This window comes from Rhineura floridana, chromosome 1, assembly GCF_030035675.1.
Source record: "Rhineura floridana isolate rRhiFlo1 chromosome 1, rRhiFlo1.hap2, whole genome shotgun sequence".
Classification (NCBI taxonomy): domain Eukaryota; kingdom Metazoa; phylum Chordata; class Lepidosauria; order Squamata; family Rhineuridae; genus Rhineura; species Rhineura floridana.
The window spans coordinates 144,834,934-144,853,360 of NC_084480.1; the positions used below are offsets into that span (position 1 = coordinate 144,834,934).

At 41.0% G+C, this 18,427-nt stretch overlaps 1 protein-coding gene across 4 annotated transcripts in view; it reads right to left on the minus strand.

Moving 5' to 3' along the window:
* PCGF3 (polycomb group ring finger 3) overlaps nucleotides 1–18,427 on the minus strand; it is an 86,525-nt gene that overhangs the window by 44,886 nt on the left and 23,212 nt on the right. For all 4 annotated transcript variants that reach the window (XM_061634921.1, XM_061634910.1, XM_061634890.1 and 1 more), the window contains exon 2: nucleotides 22–64. The gene's annotated coding sequence lies outside the window, so the exon portion shown is untranslated. The remainder of the gene's footprint in view (nucleotides 1–21; nucleotides 65–18,427) is intronic.

The window sequence follows — 18,427 nt, forward strand, 5'->3', positions numbered from 1 at the left end:
AAACACACATGGTCAACATACCTCTTAAAACTGCATTTCTTTTCAGAGTCTGCCATCCAGAGACCTGAAAAGACAGAAAAGATATCTGGAAGTTAACTCTATAGTTGCCAGAGCAAGTCTAAGTGATTTCAACACTTTAGGTAAGTATTTCATTACATCTGAGATGGGGTGACATTTAAATGATGGATGCCTGCCAGAGTGTGGAGAAGAAAAACTAGACATAGGTACATTAACTGAAACCCAGTTTAGGTGTCGTTCTTCCCTGCAACTACAGGGTGACAAGAATGAGAAGTCATTATGATCTTTTTCTGTTGAACATCTTTCTGCCAGCATGAGACAGTCAAGCTATCAAAAGGCCAGCTACTTTGCTGCTTAAAGCAGGTCACAAAATAATCTTCTCCCAAGATCCAGTTCAAACCACTTTAGTGCATACAAGAGTGTAAATAGCTAGAAAAGACAATAATGCTGGGAAAAACAGAAGGGAGTACAAAAGGAGGAAGACCAAACAAGAGATGGATTGATTTTATAAAGGAAGCCACAGACCTGAACTTACAAGATCTGAACAGGGTGGTTCACGACAGATGCTGTTGGAGGTTGCTGATTCATAAGGTCGCCATAAGTCATACTCGACTTGAAGGCACATAACAACAACACAGACCCACTGGCCTAACACTGTCAATAATGAATGTGAGCTCTCCAGCCAGGACTATTTGCTTCTTATTTAGATTGCAATCCAGTACACAATACCTGGAAGAAAGTCCCACTGAACCCAGTGGAGCTTACTTCTGAGTAGACACGTATTGGATTGCAGCCTTAGTCCCTGAGATTGTTTCTGGGGCAAAACTGAACAGAGGCTTCAACTTCCAGACTCCCTGGCTTGTGCACTACCTTTATTGAAACCTAGGGACTCCTACATGCACTTGATCACTCAGCTCCACTCCTTCTGAATCTACCATTTTGCACCAAATTTCATGACAAGGTCCAAACCTATTCTATTTCTACAGATAAACATGAATTGGACCCTTCATTTGTAACTTTTTCATTATTTTCTAGAACATAAAAAGCATAAACAAATTTTCTTGTGTTAACAAAAAAGATGACCACCCTGAGAGATAACAAGTTATCTAATGTTTAATTATAGTTCTGTCCAGGCATTATTCCCCCCCACACACACCATGAGTCCATTCAAGACACCCTCCTCCTGCATGCCCACCATGCTGTAATTCCTGAAGGCCTCCACATGTTGGGGGCCTAACAGTGTGCAGTGGGAAGCCTGCTCTGCTTGAGTAGGGGTTCCATGCAAATTGTAACCCTTGGTTGTAAATTGGCCTCAACGCATGGAGGGCAGCAGAAATGGCCATGGGGACATACAGGAGGGTGAAGGACCTATGAGATTGTTCTGACTCTCCCTCTCATACAATGGTAATTGCATTAAAAAGGACTTAAGAGTACATTTTTACCTGAAACAATGCATAACTGAAACCTAAGATACAGCGAACCCACAGCTATTACATTTATAACTGAAATGAACTACAACCAAATACCAACTGGCAACCTTTCGGAAAATCCTTCAACAGCCTTCAAAGATGAATTACTCCTCCTAAATACGAAAAATCAGATTAATCTTCAAGGTTGACAACCTGAAATATCCTAGTTGACAACTCATGCCTTTGAGCCCAAGTAGCTCTGGAAGCATATTCTTAGGTCAAAAGAGGAATGCAGCATTACTGGTTGGCCACTGTGAGAACAGGATGCTGGACTAGATGGGCCACTGGCCTGATCCAGCAGGCTCTTCTTATGTTCTTATGTTCTTACTGGTATATTTAGCCTTCTGTTCATAGATCACAAAGCAGTGCTGATCTACCCTCATATGAACCTACTTGCACGCCTCACACACTACATTTTGTAGGTGTACACACTACTGTATATCTAAAAATGAAGTGTGAGAATGTTTCAAAACACATGTATCAAAACATGTATCAACACAGGTACACTCTCCAAAGGCCAAGATTGGCTGTAGCACCTGTTGAGTGCACAGTGTTAAAAACCCAGGCTTGTTGCTGTGTAAAGGTGAGACACGATCTCCAGTAAAGGAAATCAGGATGGAGATTTTCAGAGCTGCAAGACTTACAGACAACCCAAGTGATTAAAAGGTCGAAGCATCTTCCCATGAGAAAATAATAAAAACTAATTGGAGATTCCTATACATGCATTGTGTAGCAATATATGTAAGGATGAAGTCTGACCATTTTCTGAGCAGCCTTTTTTTTAAAAGAGTATTTTACCCTATAGATGAATCCTCAACAAGAGTTTTGCTAAAATCACAATCAGTTAAGCAGTAGTTGCTCTAAAAGAAAATCAGTTCTCTGATAGGTATTCTTGAACAGTTTACTTTTAGTTGAGCTTCTATATGCCACTTAAATTTAAATTTTTTGAAAGTATTAAGAGTGAATATCAGACAACCACCAGTGACAAATTAAGCATCATTCATTCTAACACAGTCATAATTGTGTGCTATTTCTTTCACCTTCCTCCCCAGCTTCATTTAATGGACAGATGGTGCAAAAGAAATGAATCAGAACTGTCTAGTTAATGAAGCTGTGCAAGTCTGGCCTCGTTTGCTGCTAAACCTGCAAAGTGGACACATGCAATGAACAGAGAAAAGTGTGCATTTCTAGTCTGTTCCTGCCTCCTTCACAGACTCCCCATTGTCATATGGTGCAAGTCACTGGCCTTAATCTGGCTGGTGATCTCTCTCTGTTACTTTTTAGATAGAGAAAAGAAACAAGCTCACATGTGAGATTGGAATGATGGGTGCTCAGTTTTGCATATAAATATGTTCAACACATCCTACACCGAATCCTAGCAAGATGGAGGCACTGTGGGCAAGCGGTTCCCATGTCTAAGAAATTGATCAATTGCCTGCCCTGGGTGGGGTTTCACTCCCCCTGAAGTAGCAGGTACACAGTCTGGGGGTTCTTCTGGATCTAGCTCTGTCACTGAAGGCCCAGGCAACCTCACTGACTAGAAGCACTTTTAACCAGCTGCACCTAGTGATAGTTACAACCATTCCTGACCTGGAAAGCTTGACCACAGTAGTTCAGGCACTGGTGACAAGACTGGATTACTGCAATGCACTTTATGTGGGGCTTCCCTTGTACTTGATCCATAAAGAGCAGTGAGTGCAGAATGCTGCACTACAGTTGCTGACAGAACTGAGATCCTGTCAGCATGTAACACCTCTGCTCAGAGATCTGCACTGGTTGCTGATTTGTTACAGGTTCAAGAGGTTCCTATTGGTATATAAAGCCCTTAACAGCTTGGGACCAGTTTACTCACTCCTTACTCCTTATGAGCCAACTCAACAGCTTCGATCTGAGAAAGCGTTACAGGTGCCACATAATACTCATTCTGCCCTTGTAAGAAATCAGTCTTTCAGTGTGGCAGCACCTACACTTTGGAACTCCCAGCCTACTGACATCAGGCAGACACTTGGCACCTGCTTAAAACGTTTTTCTTTAGACAAATCTATCCAGACATGAAGATGTTGACGTTTTAATCTCTTTTTCGTTTACTGTTAATTTTAATTATCTTTTAAATGTTTTAATTACTTGTTTTGATTTTTTTGTTGATAATTTTAATATTTTTGGTAAAACACAAGGTAATATTACAATCAAGCAATATATATTTTTTGTTAAATAAAAAAAAAATACATCGCCTCAAAATTTGATGGGCAATTTGATGAGATCATTTATTTTCAATTATTTAACAAAATTTATGTACTACTTGATTGTAATATTACCTTAAGCGTTTTACAAAAACATAATAATTATCAATAAAAAGTTAAAAACAAGTAATTAAAGACATTTTATAACAAAACAGCAATAGTCTAAAAAGATTAAAACACATCAACATCTACGTGTCCAGATAGGTTTGCCAGAAGTGCCAAAAAGAATAAAGAGAAGGTGCCTGCCTGATATGAATAAGTTGGGAGTTCCAAGGAGTAGGTGCTACCACACTAAAAGAACAATTTCTTACAAGAGCAGAACAAGTACTATGTGGCACCCGTAACAGTGCCTATTCTGCAGGGTGAAGTGCTTGAGTGGGCACATACGGGGTAAGACAGTCACACAAGTACACTGGTCCCAAGTGGTTAAGAGCTTTATATACCAACAGTTATACTTTGTACTTGGCCTGATAACAAATCAGCAACCAGTGGAGTTCCCTCAGCAGAGGTGTTATATGCTGACAGGGTCTCACCTCCCATCAGCTATCTGGCTGCAGCATCTGCACTAACTGCAGTTTCCGGGTCAAGTGAAAGGGAAGCCCCACACAGAGTGTGTTAATCAGGTCACTGCTGCACCCTATACATTTGGCAGTCAGGTTAAAAGTGGATGCACAGAACAGAGCCAGAATGAAGCTATGATGGACCAAAATGAATGACAATTTTATGCTGGTGTGTGTCATTTCTGGTTGATGGTTGCCCGTAGCTCTGCAAACATTGCACTTTCTGCTGCCAGAGAAGATCTTCTGATAAGAAGTTGGTAAAGAGATGACAGATAGCCAAAATAATGCCAAAGTGAAAGAATAACAGAAAATGTTTTTTTAAAAAACTGTCAAAGATGCCAGTGGAAAATCACTGATGCAAGGGTTTCAGGTACTCCTTTTATCCTCCTCCCAGACAGATTACGGTAATTCATGGTCTGCTTATTTTGGAAGTCCACCCTCAATTATTAAAGTTGATGTAATCTTATTGGATACTTCCAACCCTCTGGTCTAGTTTTGCTGGTCGATATAAAAGATGTATTCAAATGTTGGTGAGTTAGCTGTTCTTCGGGGGGGGGGGCGAGATTGCCTTTGGATTACTTTTTCTTCTTTTCTTGCTGCTATCTGCAAGCTTTCTCATGCTTTGCTAAACTGAAGGCTTCAACCCAACCCACTCGTAGGTAACTATGTCTTTCTTTAATTGAATATTCTAGGAAACTTAGAACAAAAACACACAGGTAGTGGGCTGGAAGGAGTTAGGAGGAAAATGTATGATTTATTCTGTTAGTTCATATTTTTAATGTTTTAATTAGCTTACACAAATTATATATCACATCACTTTAAGATATTTTCTAAGTTATTTTAAGTTGCTATACTTTCAAAAATTATCTTTGTTTTATTTTCTATTAGTGCTATAGCACCATTAAGCTTTGTACATCAATAAACCATATGTTTGTTTCAGTTAGAATTTGGAGTATGGTGTTTTTAGTAATAGACTGTTTTCCTCAACGTTCCCCCAAGTTACTACTGAGCAAATAGAACCAGGGTGATGAATCCAGTGAAGGCTGATGTATAGGCCAGAGTTTGGCAGTGAATGCATGGGCCTTGATTGGCCCCACTAATTTAAAACCTAATCCAGTCTTGAAGTCACCAGTGCCTGAGGTACTGTAGACAAAGTGTGGGGAATCCTTCAGATGTTGTTGGACTCCAACTCCCATCAGTCCCAGCCAGCATGACCAATGCTTAGAAATTATGGGAGTTGCAGTTCAGCAACATCTGGAGGGCCATAGGTTCACCACCCTGATAGACTTTTGGTTCTCCAAAAATTGGACTACCATCTTTTAGGCCAGATTGGTAACAAGCTAAATTCAGGGGGTGACATTCAAACAAATCATACTCCAAGCAGATCCACTGAAATCAATGGACTTCAATTAGTCATGATTAACTTAAGTCCATTAATTTTAATGGGTGACTTAAATACCACCCAAGACATGCAGACAGCATTATAGAATGAAGGGAGAGGCTTCAATCCAGCCCACAACTCACTGGCGAGTGAATGCTGCGCTCAAAGGAACTAGGCATGCAGATTAAGGGGTCTTTTAAGCAAAAAGCCATTCTGCATGAAACACTAAGTGTTTCTCATGCATAAGAGGACTCCTTGACAGCTATATCAATGTTTAACAGCACAGTGGCAACTAGGCCTAGTCTTGTTGAAAAAAAATTACCCTGAATTTGCAACAGTTTGCTCCCAATAATCTGACTGCCCTAAAAAATAGGACAGCAAGTCTGGAGGAGATGGGACACTTTACAAGGGCATTTCAGTGCCAACAATGGGTTAATTGGATAAATGAACTGTATTCTAAACTCAACAGTAGAATCAGATCTCTCTTAGGCACATCATATAGCTACTGTGAAGGGCTGAGGCTGGAAGAATATCTACCAACTATATACAAGAGAGGAGGTAGCCTGCCTTTTACATTATAAATACATCAGGTACCTCTTTTTCTCCAAACACTTATTTTATTTATATATATATACACACACACACACAATGCTCAATATAATAAAAATCTAAGCAGTTTATATAAAAACAATAAAATATGACATTCAATAAATTTTCTTAAAAACTAGATAAAAACAAAATACAACCATACCGCACAAATAAAACTGAGCAGATAAAACAAAAATTAAGACTCAGAGTCCAGGGAAGCTTGTAGGTTTTTAAGAGACATTTAAAGGTCATCACGGTCTCCAAGACCTACCTGAGAGAGGGCATTCTAGAGGATGTGAACTATTACCAAGAATAGCTACTTCTGCACTGTCACCATGTAACAATCTGTTCATCAAGTAACAACCAGCAGGGTCTCCTCATAAGATCTTAAAGATCAGCTTGGTCTGTACCCAGGGTGATGATCAGCTAGGTATCCTGGTTCCAATTTGTTTAGGGCTTTAGATCTCAACAACAAAACCTTCAATTTAGCTTGGTAGCTAACAGGCAGCGAGTGCAGATCTTTCAACACCAGCAAAATGTGTGGAAAAACTAGGTTTCCCATTAAGCACCCTATCAGCAGAACTTTGCACTAATTGCAACTTCTGGACTGGAGCAAGGACATCCCCGAATATGGTACACTGCAGTTACCTAATCGTGAGGTTAGCAAAGTATGAGCTACCATGCAAGGCTATCCCTGTCCAGGAACAGTCATAGTTGGCTCACCAATCGAAATTGGTAATCGGTGTGCCAAGCCACTGAAGTCAACTCGGCTTTTAGTGACAGCAATGTATTTAGAAGCACCTGCAAACTGTGCATATGATCCAGTACACAACCCAATTCCCAGACCTGGGAACTGCCCATCCCTAAGGTCTCCATTTTGTCCACATTCACAGTTTATTAGCCCATGACTGCATTCAGCTCATGACTGCATCCAGACACTGGCTTAGGACCTGCACAGCCTCTCCTGATTCAGATGTTACAGAGAAATAGAGCTGGATATCATTAGCATACTCACCTTTTCACAATTCTCTTGATGACTGCCCCCAGCAGCTTCATCAAGCTATTAAGTAGCACTGGGGGGGTAATTGTTCCCTGTGGCATGACACAGATTAACTGCCAAGGGGCCAAGACATAGCCACCCAATACTATTCTCTGGAATCAATCCCACAAGTAGGAACAAGACCATTATAAAATGGTGCCCCCAACTCATGGAAAAGGTCCAGGAGTATACTGTGGAGGATGGTATCATTAAGACAGCCAGGAGAAATTAACAGGGTCACAATACCCCTGTCCCTCCCCTAGAGATCATTCAGCAGAACGACCAAGGCTGATTCTGTCACACAAATGGGCCTGAACCTAGACTGGAATGGGTCAAGATAACGTTTCATCTAAGAGCATCTGTAGCTAAACCACCACCACCTCTCAATCACATTGCCACAAAAAGGTATTTTGGAGATAGTTGCCGGGCGGTAGTTGGCATAACCCACTGGATGCAGCGTGTGGGCTTTTCATGAGTGGCCATACTAGCATTTCCTTCAAAGCAGCAGGAACCATCCCATCATGCAGCAAAGCACTCACTACACCCTGGATCAACCTAGTCAATATTCCATGGCTGACATTAACCAGCTGGGATAAGCACGTGCCAAGAGAGCATGTACTAGGCCATAGAGCTGCAAGTGTCTTGACCAAACCCTCAGGCTTCACTGATTTTGCATTTCTGTGAAGAGGCCTCTATCTCCAAGATGCCTAGACATCAATATGGCAGAATCACAGAAGACTGACAGTTTTTATTACTTTTGTGGGCAAAGCAATGACAGGCCTTGCATTAAATTCATGAAAGCCATAGAAAGATCCAGATCAATTTGGTTTTGAAAAATTACCAAGACTATTTTTGAAATTTAAAGAAATTTCACCACTCTGTCATAGAGCCCCATTGCACTACAAAAACCTTCCCAAAAGAGTAATGAATGCAAGATATGAAGAACTAAAAGAATCACCAATTTTTTTAAAAAAGGAATAATGAGAATGTTAGAGGGATTTTAACAACACTAAGAAGAAGAAAAGCTTTGTGCAAAAGTGGTCTTAAAGTATTCCTGAACTCCTGGGGACCTAGTCATAAGGGGAGCAGTATGCCTATGAGCCGAAGCAGAATTGCACCAATGTTAACAATAGACCTACATTATGCACAAAGAAGTTTCTATAATATAAAAAGCCCAAATCTTGTAGAACTTTTAAAACACATCCTAACAGTCTTGAACTAAACCTGAACTTTACTGGTAACTGCTATAAACTGCAGGCAACGGCTATACAATACCTTGGAGCCCACAGCTCAGATTTCCCATCGTGCTTTGTACAAAACTGTTTACTCGGGGGAACTTAGAAACACAAAAATTGACATCTCTCACCATCAGGAGTTAAAATACAAGCCACAGATTTGACTCTTGAAGTGAAATGGCAAGCCAGTATTGTAGAACACCACTGCAATATTCACAACTCAAGAACTCTTAATGAACTTTGACCATTTGTTGGTAGCGGCCATCTACATCATCTTACAGAACACTTGTCTGCTAGACTTGATGCTAGAGGTCTCAAGCGAAATTCTTTTCTGGCTTGGGCTAGAAACTCTGGTGTCTAGCATATCAAATACAGGCATACCCCGCTTAACATCGCTTCACTTAACGTCGCCTCACTATAACATACATGCTCCATGCGCCACCATACCCCGCTTAACGTACACGTGCTTTGCAATTACGGACACTTAATGGCATGACACCACTGCCATCTAGTGGCGATTGCCGTGCAGTACATGCATAGATAATTGCTTCACTTTAAGTACATTTTCACTTTACATACATGCTCTGGTCCCATTGCGTATGTTAAAGCGGGGTATGCCTGTACCAGTATGGTAAAGTTGTGGATAAAGCTGCCTTTTCCATCCAGGTGCCAGATGCTGTTGGTCTACAACTCCCATCATCTCTGACATTGGCTATGCTGTCTGGGGTTGGCAGGACTTGAGTCCAACAATATCTGGTGAACCAGAGGTTCCCCCAAATCCCTGCTCTAAGATTACTGGCAGCATCAGGACCGCAACATGATTTTGTCTTGATGACTGCCCCCAGCAGCTTCATCAAGCTATTAAGTAGCATGGGGGGGATTAATTGAACCACTGCTTACCCTTCTGTCCTTTTGCTATCCTGTACTTCAAGTGTGCATCAGACCTAAAAGATAGCATTACCTTAAAGTAGCAGGTTGTGAGTCTAACATCACTGACACGGGCCAGGAGGATCTGGTTCTTGAGCTGCTCTCACAAGGAGATTCCTACCCTAAGCAACAACTCAAAAATCTATTTTAGCAGCACATAACCAACACAGAGTGTGTTCAGGCATCAACTCTCTCAGCCCTGACAGTGTGTACTGAAGAAGGAAACACAAGAGATGAGAAACAGGTGACAGAAGAAATGGAAGGAGAATTGTGGGCTCATAATGCACCTACTTCACTCTCAGCCACCGCACAGGGTCCAAAGCAAATGGAGTTTACAGTTGAACTTAGTAGGATATGGGTATCATGGGGAGGAATAAAGATCAAAGTGGACTTTGTGGAGGTCAGAACCACTTCCAGTATTGAGGTAGAGCTGCTATAGCCAAAAGCTGAGTGTACTAATTAATGGAACCTAGGACATTTATATATGGAAGCATTTGATGCCACCTGGAAACATATGCTGATACTTTAAAAAGCCCTTCATATTTGCAAGATTAGGTTTAAATACCTTGTATTACCTGAAAAGTGATACATCTGAATAAACTGCTTGGTAGTCTGAAAGTATGTTCTCACATAAAACATTTTTCTGCATTACATCTCTTTAACAGGTGAGTCTATTTCAAACAGCCTATTACTGTTCATTGTTGCAGGCAACTGTGGAGGTTAAGAATGGTGGGTCAAACAGTGAGTGATAAAGCAGGAAGTAATCATTTTGCCCATGATATGTCTCATTAGGGGACATTTGTGATTATTATTTCTTATTAAATATATATATATATTTATTTATTATTTGATTTATATCCTATCCTTCCTCCCAGCAGAAGTATTTTCATACTTCTTTTAGCTATCCACTACTCCACAAACACATATTTCAATTGAGGGAACTTCTAAATCCACATACATTAACTTTAAAACCCAATGAATAAACAGTTCTAAGATTTAGTCCCTAGGATTCCTACTGAACAAGATTCATTGTATTAGAATGATACCAAGGGTATGGGGTATGGTGGGGACTGAATTAACAGTCCAACATTACATTTTCCCAATCACTGTAAAAAAATCCCTCTCATGATATTCAACAATCAATTCTTCATTTCTGTGACAAAAACAGCAAACTTTTCTTGTTGCACTGAGATTTAAATCCTAGTCTGCATTTCACATTTAAGAAAGTTTTAAATAAAATTATTTTCTTTGGGCAACTCGCAGATATTGGGCACAATCACATGTGATCTGAACTAGGAGAAGCAAGCTACAGACTTGCATTCTCCCACTCCCTTTTCCTCCTTCTTCCTCTGGTTCTCCTTAACCAGTTTGTTGCCTCTTGCAAATCTACAAACAGTGGTTAACTTCGACTAGGGTTTCAAGCTGACTTGCTTTAAGTAAACCATAGTTAACATTAACCACAGTTTGTTGGTTCAGATTAAGTCAATCAAAGCTAGGCAAAAGTTTCCAAACTCCTCACAGTCACAGAGGAAGAAGGGAGAGGAGGGTACAAGCACAAGGATCACTGTGGCTCATTCCTGTTTATTTCACATTATGCTAAACTATGGTTTAGAACAGCCTTTCCCAACCAGTGTGCCTCCAGATGTTGTTGGACCACAACTCCCATCAGCCTCAGCCAGCATTGCCAATGGCTGAGGCTGATGGGAGCTGTGGTCCAACAACATCTGGAGGCACACCAGTTGGGAAAGGCTGGTTTAGAATGACATGCTAACACAGCTGTTGTGGTCTCCAACTATAACCAAGGTTAACTATATTTGCTCATGTTAATATCTTTTTTTGCAAGTATAAATGAGATACTATAGACATATAATAAAGTAAGAGCAGGAAAAGAAAGGAAAGAGTTCAACTCTACGTGTCAGGATTACTTCAAATTCTACATTCTATTTGTTCTTTCCTACAAGATTAATTTTTTCCACTTACAATTTTTAATTTCTACAGGCACAATCCAGCCAAAGTGAAGCACTTTAAATATATATATAGTTTCCGTTATTTAAATGGGAGAATTCAAGGCTGTGCTTAACTCTTGTACAGAAATCAATGAGACTGTAAAGTGCTTCACCTTGGCAATATCATGCTCCAAGTAGACAACGTAAATAATATTGCTGTGAACAGTGCTCTGTGAAACCATTCAGATTTGCATTCATCTTTCAAGAAAACCCCAAAATTAGCATTTTAAAGTTCTGCACTTAGCACCATATTGAATCAAAAGATTATAATTTGGAGTTACATTTCAGCACTTCCATAGCACACAGAGTTACCAATTAACCAAAAGAATACGGCCTACATACAGTACTTACTCACTCACTCCTTCTTTCTCTGTCTCTCTCATTCATATAATATAGAATTTGAATGAGAGAGAGAGAGAGAGAGAGAGAGAGAGAGAGAGAGAGAGAGAGAGAGAGAGAGAGAGAGAGAACAAGTTACTCCTCTGGTCAGAATTTTGTGTATAAAAGCCAGAAACTTAGACTACTGCCAGAGTTTTTGCAGCTGTCAGCAGCATTTTCAGTTAGTGCATGTATCTGAACTGTGTGTGCATGAATAACAAAACACAAACTGAGGCAGGTTGTTGAAGTCAGCCCATTTCACACATGCAGATGAGACCACAGCATGAGAGTGTGTACAGTTCATAACTGCTCTCCATAGACCTATATAGCCATAGTAATCAGTGTAAAATGGAAGATGAGAAGAAAAAGGAGGCCCAGGCAGAGCAACATAGCAGTGGCAGCTGTGGGCCTGTTCTTACACCAACTCAAACATAAAAGTCAAACTATAGTTTGTCACAATGTCCAAACCACTGTCAAATTGACATATCATTGTTTGTGAATGGCCACCAAACGAAGATCTGAAACCATGCTTTGACGCTTGCTTGCAACCACCATTTGGGCAAGCTGTGGCTTGGCATTACATCCAAATCAACAAAGCATGGCTAGAAATATTGCTCCAACCTTGGTGGCCCGTTTTGAGAAGCAACCGGGAATTCTCAGGGAACATGGTTGAAGAGGGAAATGGCACAATCCAGAGATGAAGTGTGCTCTGTCTCCACATCTGGAACACAAACTACAGCTATCACAAACCATGGTTTGTGTTACTTCTCGACCAACATGCTCTCTTCCTTGCATGCCTCCATGCTGAAACGTGAGTGCATGATCAGCAGCACATCATGACTTTCATCACTTGCCACAGAAACAAAGAAAAGGTTACTTAAGCTGCAATCCTATGCACACTTGGAATGTTCTATTTAACACAGTGGGACTTCCAAACAAATATGATTAGGTCTGCACTGTTACTATATATATTTATACCCGTTCAACCAAGATTGGTTCCTGAAGCAGCTTAAAGAAGTTAAAAGCGTTCTTTTTAAAAAGTAAAATGCTTCACAAAGTACAGTCTGCATCTGTATTGGAATTGTTTTTAGATGTTTCACTTGTTCTATCACGTGTGTGTTTGCCACCTTGGGCTCTTTTGGTAGGAAGAGCAGGATATAAATTTAATAAATAAGTAGTAAAATAAATACAATTAAATCCAATAGTTAGTAGAGTAATAGTTAAAATCAAGAATCGTAGGCCAATTACACAAAACTCACAGAAAAAATAATTTGAGAGCACCAAATAATAAAATAGGCTCAACTGACTAGCTCTCAAAGTATCTCCAAAATGTCTCCAGACTGTGTTCGACTCAGCAAAAGCAAAAATGACAGGGAGTGGAGTGGGTGGCAATGTTCCACACCTTCCTCCCAATCCTTCTGGCATTCCAGTTGCTGCTGCTGTAAATCTTGTTATTACCTCAGCATACTGACTTGCCTGGGTCCCATCAAGGTACCAGATTTTTTGAAATCAGACATTGTAAACCATGTCAGGACATGAGCCCATATAACCAGGGTTAATTGTGCTGATTTTTCCACTTGGCCCTGCCAGCCTGCTTTAATATCTTAAAGCCCTGGAAATAAACAAAAGCTTATGGGCTAAGCACCAGCTTTTGTGAGAGAGCTCTTTCATGATAGATCAGAGGTTTCCAACCTGGGGCCTGCGGACCACCAGTGGTCCTCTGCATGTGTATTTTGTGGTTGAAGACAGGAGGTGGCATATCTATCACATTAAATATTAGTATTTTGTACTGATTTTTACTGTATTCTTATTTCTTATATTTTATTGTATCACACTCCAATTTCTATGGAAGTTAAACTGCAATACAATAAAATACAATATATAAAAAATAAAAGCAGCAATAAAATTACAATTTTAGGAAACCATACAGCATGTAGCACAGTGTGTTACAATTGTTACTAAGGGCAGAAAAATCATTAAGTGGTCTGCCAAGACCTGCACCAATTTTCAAATGGTCCATGGGGGAAAAAAGTTTGGAACCACTCTGAAAGTCACTTGCTTTCTATACTGAAAACCTAATGACAGTAAGAAGGAAGAACTCATAGGCACCAGCACATAAAATCAGCTTGAGGGGTAATATGATTTAAGCATGCATCAAGTATAAAATAGATTGCAGCCTCTGCTGTTAATGAAATCCACCCTTGCACAGCTTGATCTTTCAAAGTCAAGCTGCTGACTGTTAGGGTGCCCTGTGCTGTTTACCTAATAACCCACAACATCTGAACATCTTTTTCTAAGTTCAGTGCTAATGAAACCTCCGACAAATCCAATCTGATCATAAAGAATGCCCAAACTGGATAATGACTTACTAATACAGTAATCACAAAGTATACTTTTAGCAACTGTGTTGCTTCCTTCAAAATTAGCATTTTAGAATAGGGTGTGGCAAGTTTTGGCTTTAAATTACCTAGCAACAAACTATGACACAAGAAGGTATCATGCCTCAATACTGCATTCGAGGTTAGCCTGGCACCCCCAATGCAGATGCCTAGACCAACCATATTCTTCTTGAAGAGCCCAGTCTTATCTAATTTGACCTCTGCATTTCCAGCTCAGGTAGTGACTTTCCAACAGTGGAAAGTTGTCCTGAAATGGGGAGAGAAAACATACAAAGCCTTAATTTGGACTAAGGTCAAGCTTGGATAAAGCTCAGTTACAGAATTCTCAATAACAGTTCTTTTCATTTCTTTAACCTTTTGCAACTTTCTTCAAATGCCCATTTCACACTTTCTACAGAAAGAACAATATAATTGAAGAATCTTTGAGATTAGCTGACTGCTGTTGGCAGTGGTAGTAAAGAATTGCAAATCAGCCCATATCATGCACTCATGGGAGAATAGTTGTTCCCTTTCACCTGTTAACTACAGTTCTGTGAATAGTACTGGAGATTTCTTACACATCATTATTGTTCTCCCTTGCCAAACTGCAATTCCCAGGATTCTTTGTGGGAAGCCAGGACATAAACTAATATACATCTGGATGCTGCTACCTCTCCTCCCCCACCTGCCCTCTTCAAACACTCCTCTCCTGCTTGGTCCTAAATCCTTATCCTTAGTGAAATAAAACTTTACTCTAACTGCAATTCATTTGCACTCACCCCTTGATCCCCCGTCACCTCTTCCTGCTGATCTTTTTGAAGCATCTCCCCACATTTAGACTACAATCTCTTCAGGACAGGGACTAGAATTTTATTTACATTACTCTGTAAAAACCATGTAAATTCATGGAACTAAATAGTGCTAATATTAGAGGTACAAAGAATAAATCTTCTTACTTACTTACTAAGGAGATCCAAGAACATATTCAAAATGCAAATGTCTCAGGGGTGGGCAGGAATCCCATGAAACCATCCTTGGCACTATTCAGGGCCTGTCACTTTAAGAGTGGCTCTCTTATCAATTTCCCTTTCTGAACATATGCTTACTGGAGACTTTGCTTAGCTGTTTTCCTCCTTGCAATATCCAGAGCTGCCTTTTCAGCCACAGTTAGTATCACCTACCAATCTGCCAAATCAACATATGAGTTATAGGTGAGATCCCTACATGGAGCCAGGTCACCCAATGGAGACCCTGGAAGCAGGTGGGCACTTAATGAAGCCTTTGTTGGGTATGGAAATATTACTGACTTGATATAAAGTAGATATCGGTTTATTTCCCGATGACCTGACCCCAAACATTCCAGTGGCTAAGTGAATAAAAGCCTGATTGAACTGGCAGTGACAGCTTGCGTGTTGGGTTTGGACCTAACACCTTGTCACAGGAACCAAGAAATAAATGGGAAACTCTGAAGATATGTTCAAACAAAATTAAAAACTGAGCAGCTGGCTTCAGACTAAAACTGCTCTGCAAGTGAATAAAAGTACATAATCTATATGAAAAAGAGGAAGCTTCCAGTGTCTTCAGTTTGTTGAAGCTGTCAAAATATAGGAAGCATTGCCACATGAGCCATGCTGCCTAAATTAAGAAATCTGAAACCCACTCTCAAGTAACTTTACAGCAGAGTATCCAGAAAAACACCAACAAAAGCAAAGTAGTATACCTTCACCTTATAGCATCAGGACATTGGGAAGTGGGCAGGGAAGAGAGATCTATCCATACTTTGCCTGGAGCGCATTGAAAGACGTTTGGAGACCCTTGGGGTGACACAGGAGAGCTTTGGCGACCCACATGGAGTGGAGATGGTATAGGGTTGGTGAGGGGATGGGGGGAAAGCTAGGGGCACATGGCAGAGGTGGTGGTGGGGATGCTAAGGAGCACATGACAGAGAGGATGGAAAGATAACTAAGGGGCACCTGGCTGTGGGGGAGGCCTTAGGGTGCTGTACAGGGGGTTGTAGGCAGGGCTGGAAAGTGAAGTGAACAGGGGTGGCATCCCCTAGAAATAAACATGTTTTGAAAACATCTTGTTTATAAGTGGTAAAAAATTGGCACTGTAGTAGAGGAAATGGTGTGTCTTGGATATTAGGGGAATGAAAAAGTAAACATGTTTATTTGGTAGATGACCCCCTGCTTCAAGTGCCTTTGATCAAAACCACGATGGGAGAGCTCCATCAGAAAACCAACTTTCCTGTACCTAATGGCTAGTTTAAATTCATATGCAGGTTGAGCAAATGTTAAAGCACAGCATTATTCCTATGTTTGCTTATTTTATTTATTTTATTTTATTAATATCCTGCCCTTCCTCCCAACAGGAGCCCAGGGTGGCAAACAAAAGCACGAAAAACACTTTAAAACATCATAAAAACAGCCTTTAAAATACATTAAAACAAAACATATTTAAAAACATTTTTTTTAAAAGCTTTGAAGGCATCTTTAAAAAAAAGGTTAAAAACATATTAAAAAGCAATTCCAACACAGACACAGACTGGGATAAGGTCTCAACTTAAAAGGCTTGTTGACAGAGGAAGGTCTTCAAGAGGCGCCAAAAAGATAACAGAGATGGCACCTGTCTAATATTTAAGGGTAGGGAATTCCACAGGGTAGGTGCCACCACACTAAAGGTCCGTTTTCTATGTTGTGTGGAATGGACCTCCTGATAAGATGGTATCTGCAGGAGGCCCTCACCTGCAGAGCGCAGTGATCGACTGGGTATATAAGGGGTAAGACGGTCTTTCAGGTATCCTGGTCCCAAGCTGTATAGGGCTTTGTACACCAAAACATGGCCCGGTAGCAAATGGACAGCCAGTGCAATTCTTGCAGCAGTGGGGTGACATGTTGGCGATACCCTTACCCCAGTGAGCAGTCTCGCCGCTGCATTTGGCACCAGCTGCAGATTCCGGACCAACCTCAAGGGCAGCCCCACATAGAGCGCATTACAGTAATCCAGCCTGGAGGTTACCAGTGTGTGGACAACAGTGGTCAGGCTATTCCGGTCCAGACACAGCCGAAGCTGGTAAAAGGCACTCCTAGCCACTGAGGTCACCTGAGCCTCTAGCGACAAAGATGAATCCAGGAGCACCCCAGGCTACGGACCTGCTCTTTCAGAGGGAGTACGACCCCATCCAAAGCAGCCAATTGACCAATTATCTGAACTCGGGAACCAGCAACACACAGCGCCTCCGTCTTGCCCACCACCGAGTCCCGGCAGCAGTCTAGGGCTTGTATGGCCTCTCCCAATTCAGATGTTACAGAGAAATAGAGCTGGGTATCGTCAGTGCTGACACCTGGCCCCAAATCTTCTGATGGCCGCTCCCAAGGGCTTCATATAAGTGTTAAACAGCATGGGAGATAAGATGGTACCCTGCGGCACCCCACAGCACAATTGCCAGGGGACCGAAAGACAGTCACCCAATGCTATTCTCTGAAAACGACCTTGGAGATAGGATTGGAACCACGGTAGAACAGTGCCTCCAATACCCATCTCACCAAGTCGGCCCAGAAGGATACCAACGTCAATGGTATCAAAAGCCACTGAGAGATCAAGTAGGAGTAACAGGGTCACACTCCCCCTGTCCTTCTCCTGATAAAGGTCATCCATCAGGGCGACCAAGGCCAATTCAGTCTCATAAGCTGCTCAATGCAGAAATCCAAATTAAAGCATATCCAACAGATGGCTGTCCAGCTGCTAGCTGTCTCTTGGATACTTCCACTGTTGGAGAGACCACCAAAAGCCCCCTCAGACATATCCTGTGTTTTGATGGAAGTTTTATTGACACACCATCTAAAAATTATGAGGTTCATCAGGATCCATGTCTTGAACCCATGTTTTTGTGTCATGGCAAGTGCAGGATCCATGATTCTTACTATGCAGTCTACAGACACCAGTGTAAAATTGAATTTGACTACTGTTTTAGGTGGATCTCATAGTAAAAAACCATGGGCTCCTACTGAGAGGAAGGGTGGAATATACATCAAATAATAAATAAATAATGGAAGAGAATCTATTTTAATTTTACCGAATCTAACTTTTATTCAGATCCCACTGTGTGATGGATGGATGCTCTCTCTGTGTGTGTGTTCTGTAGGGAGTACTTCCACTGTGTAGTCTGGGAGAGCATTTAAAATCAAGTAAATTCAGGAGGATCCATT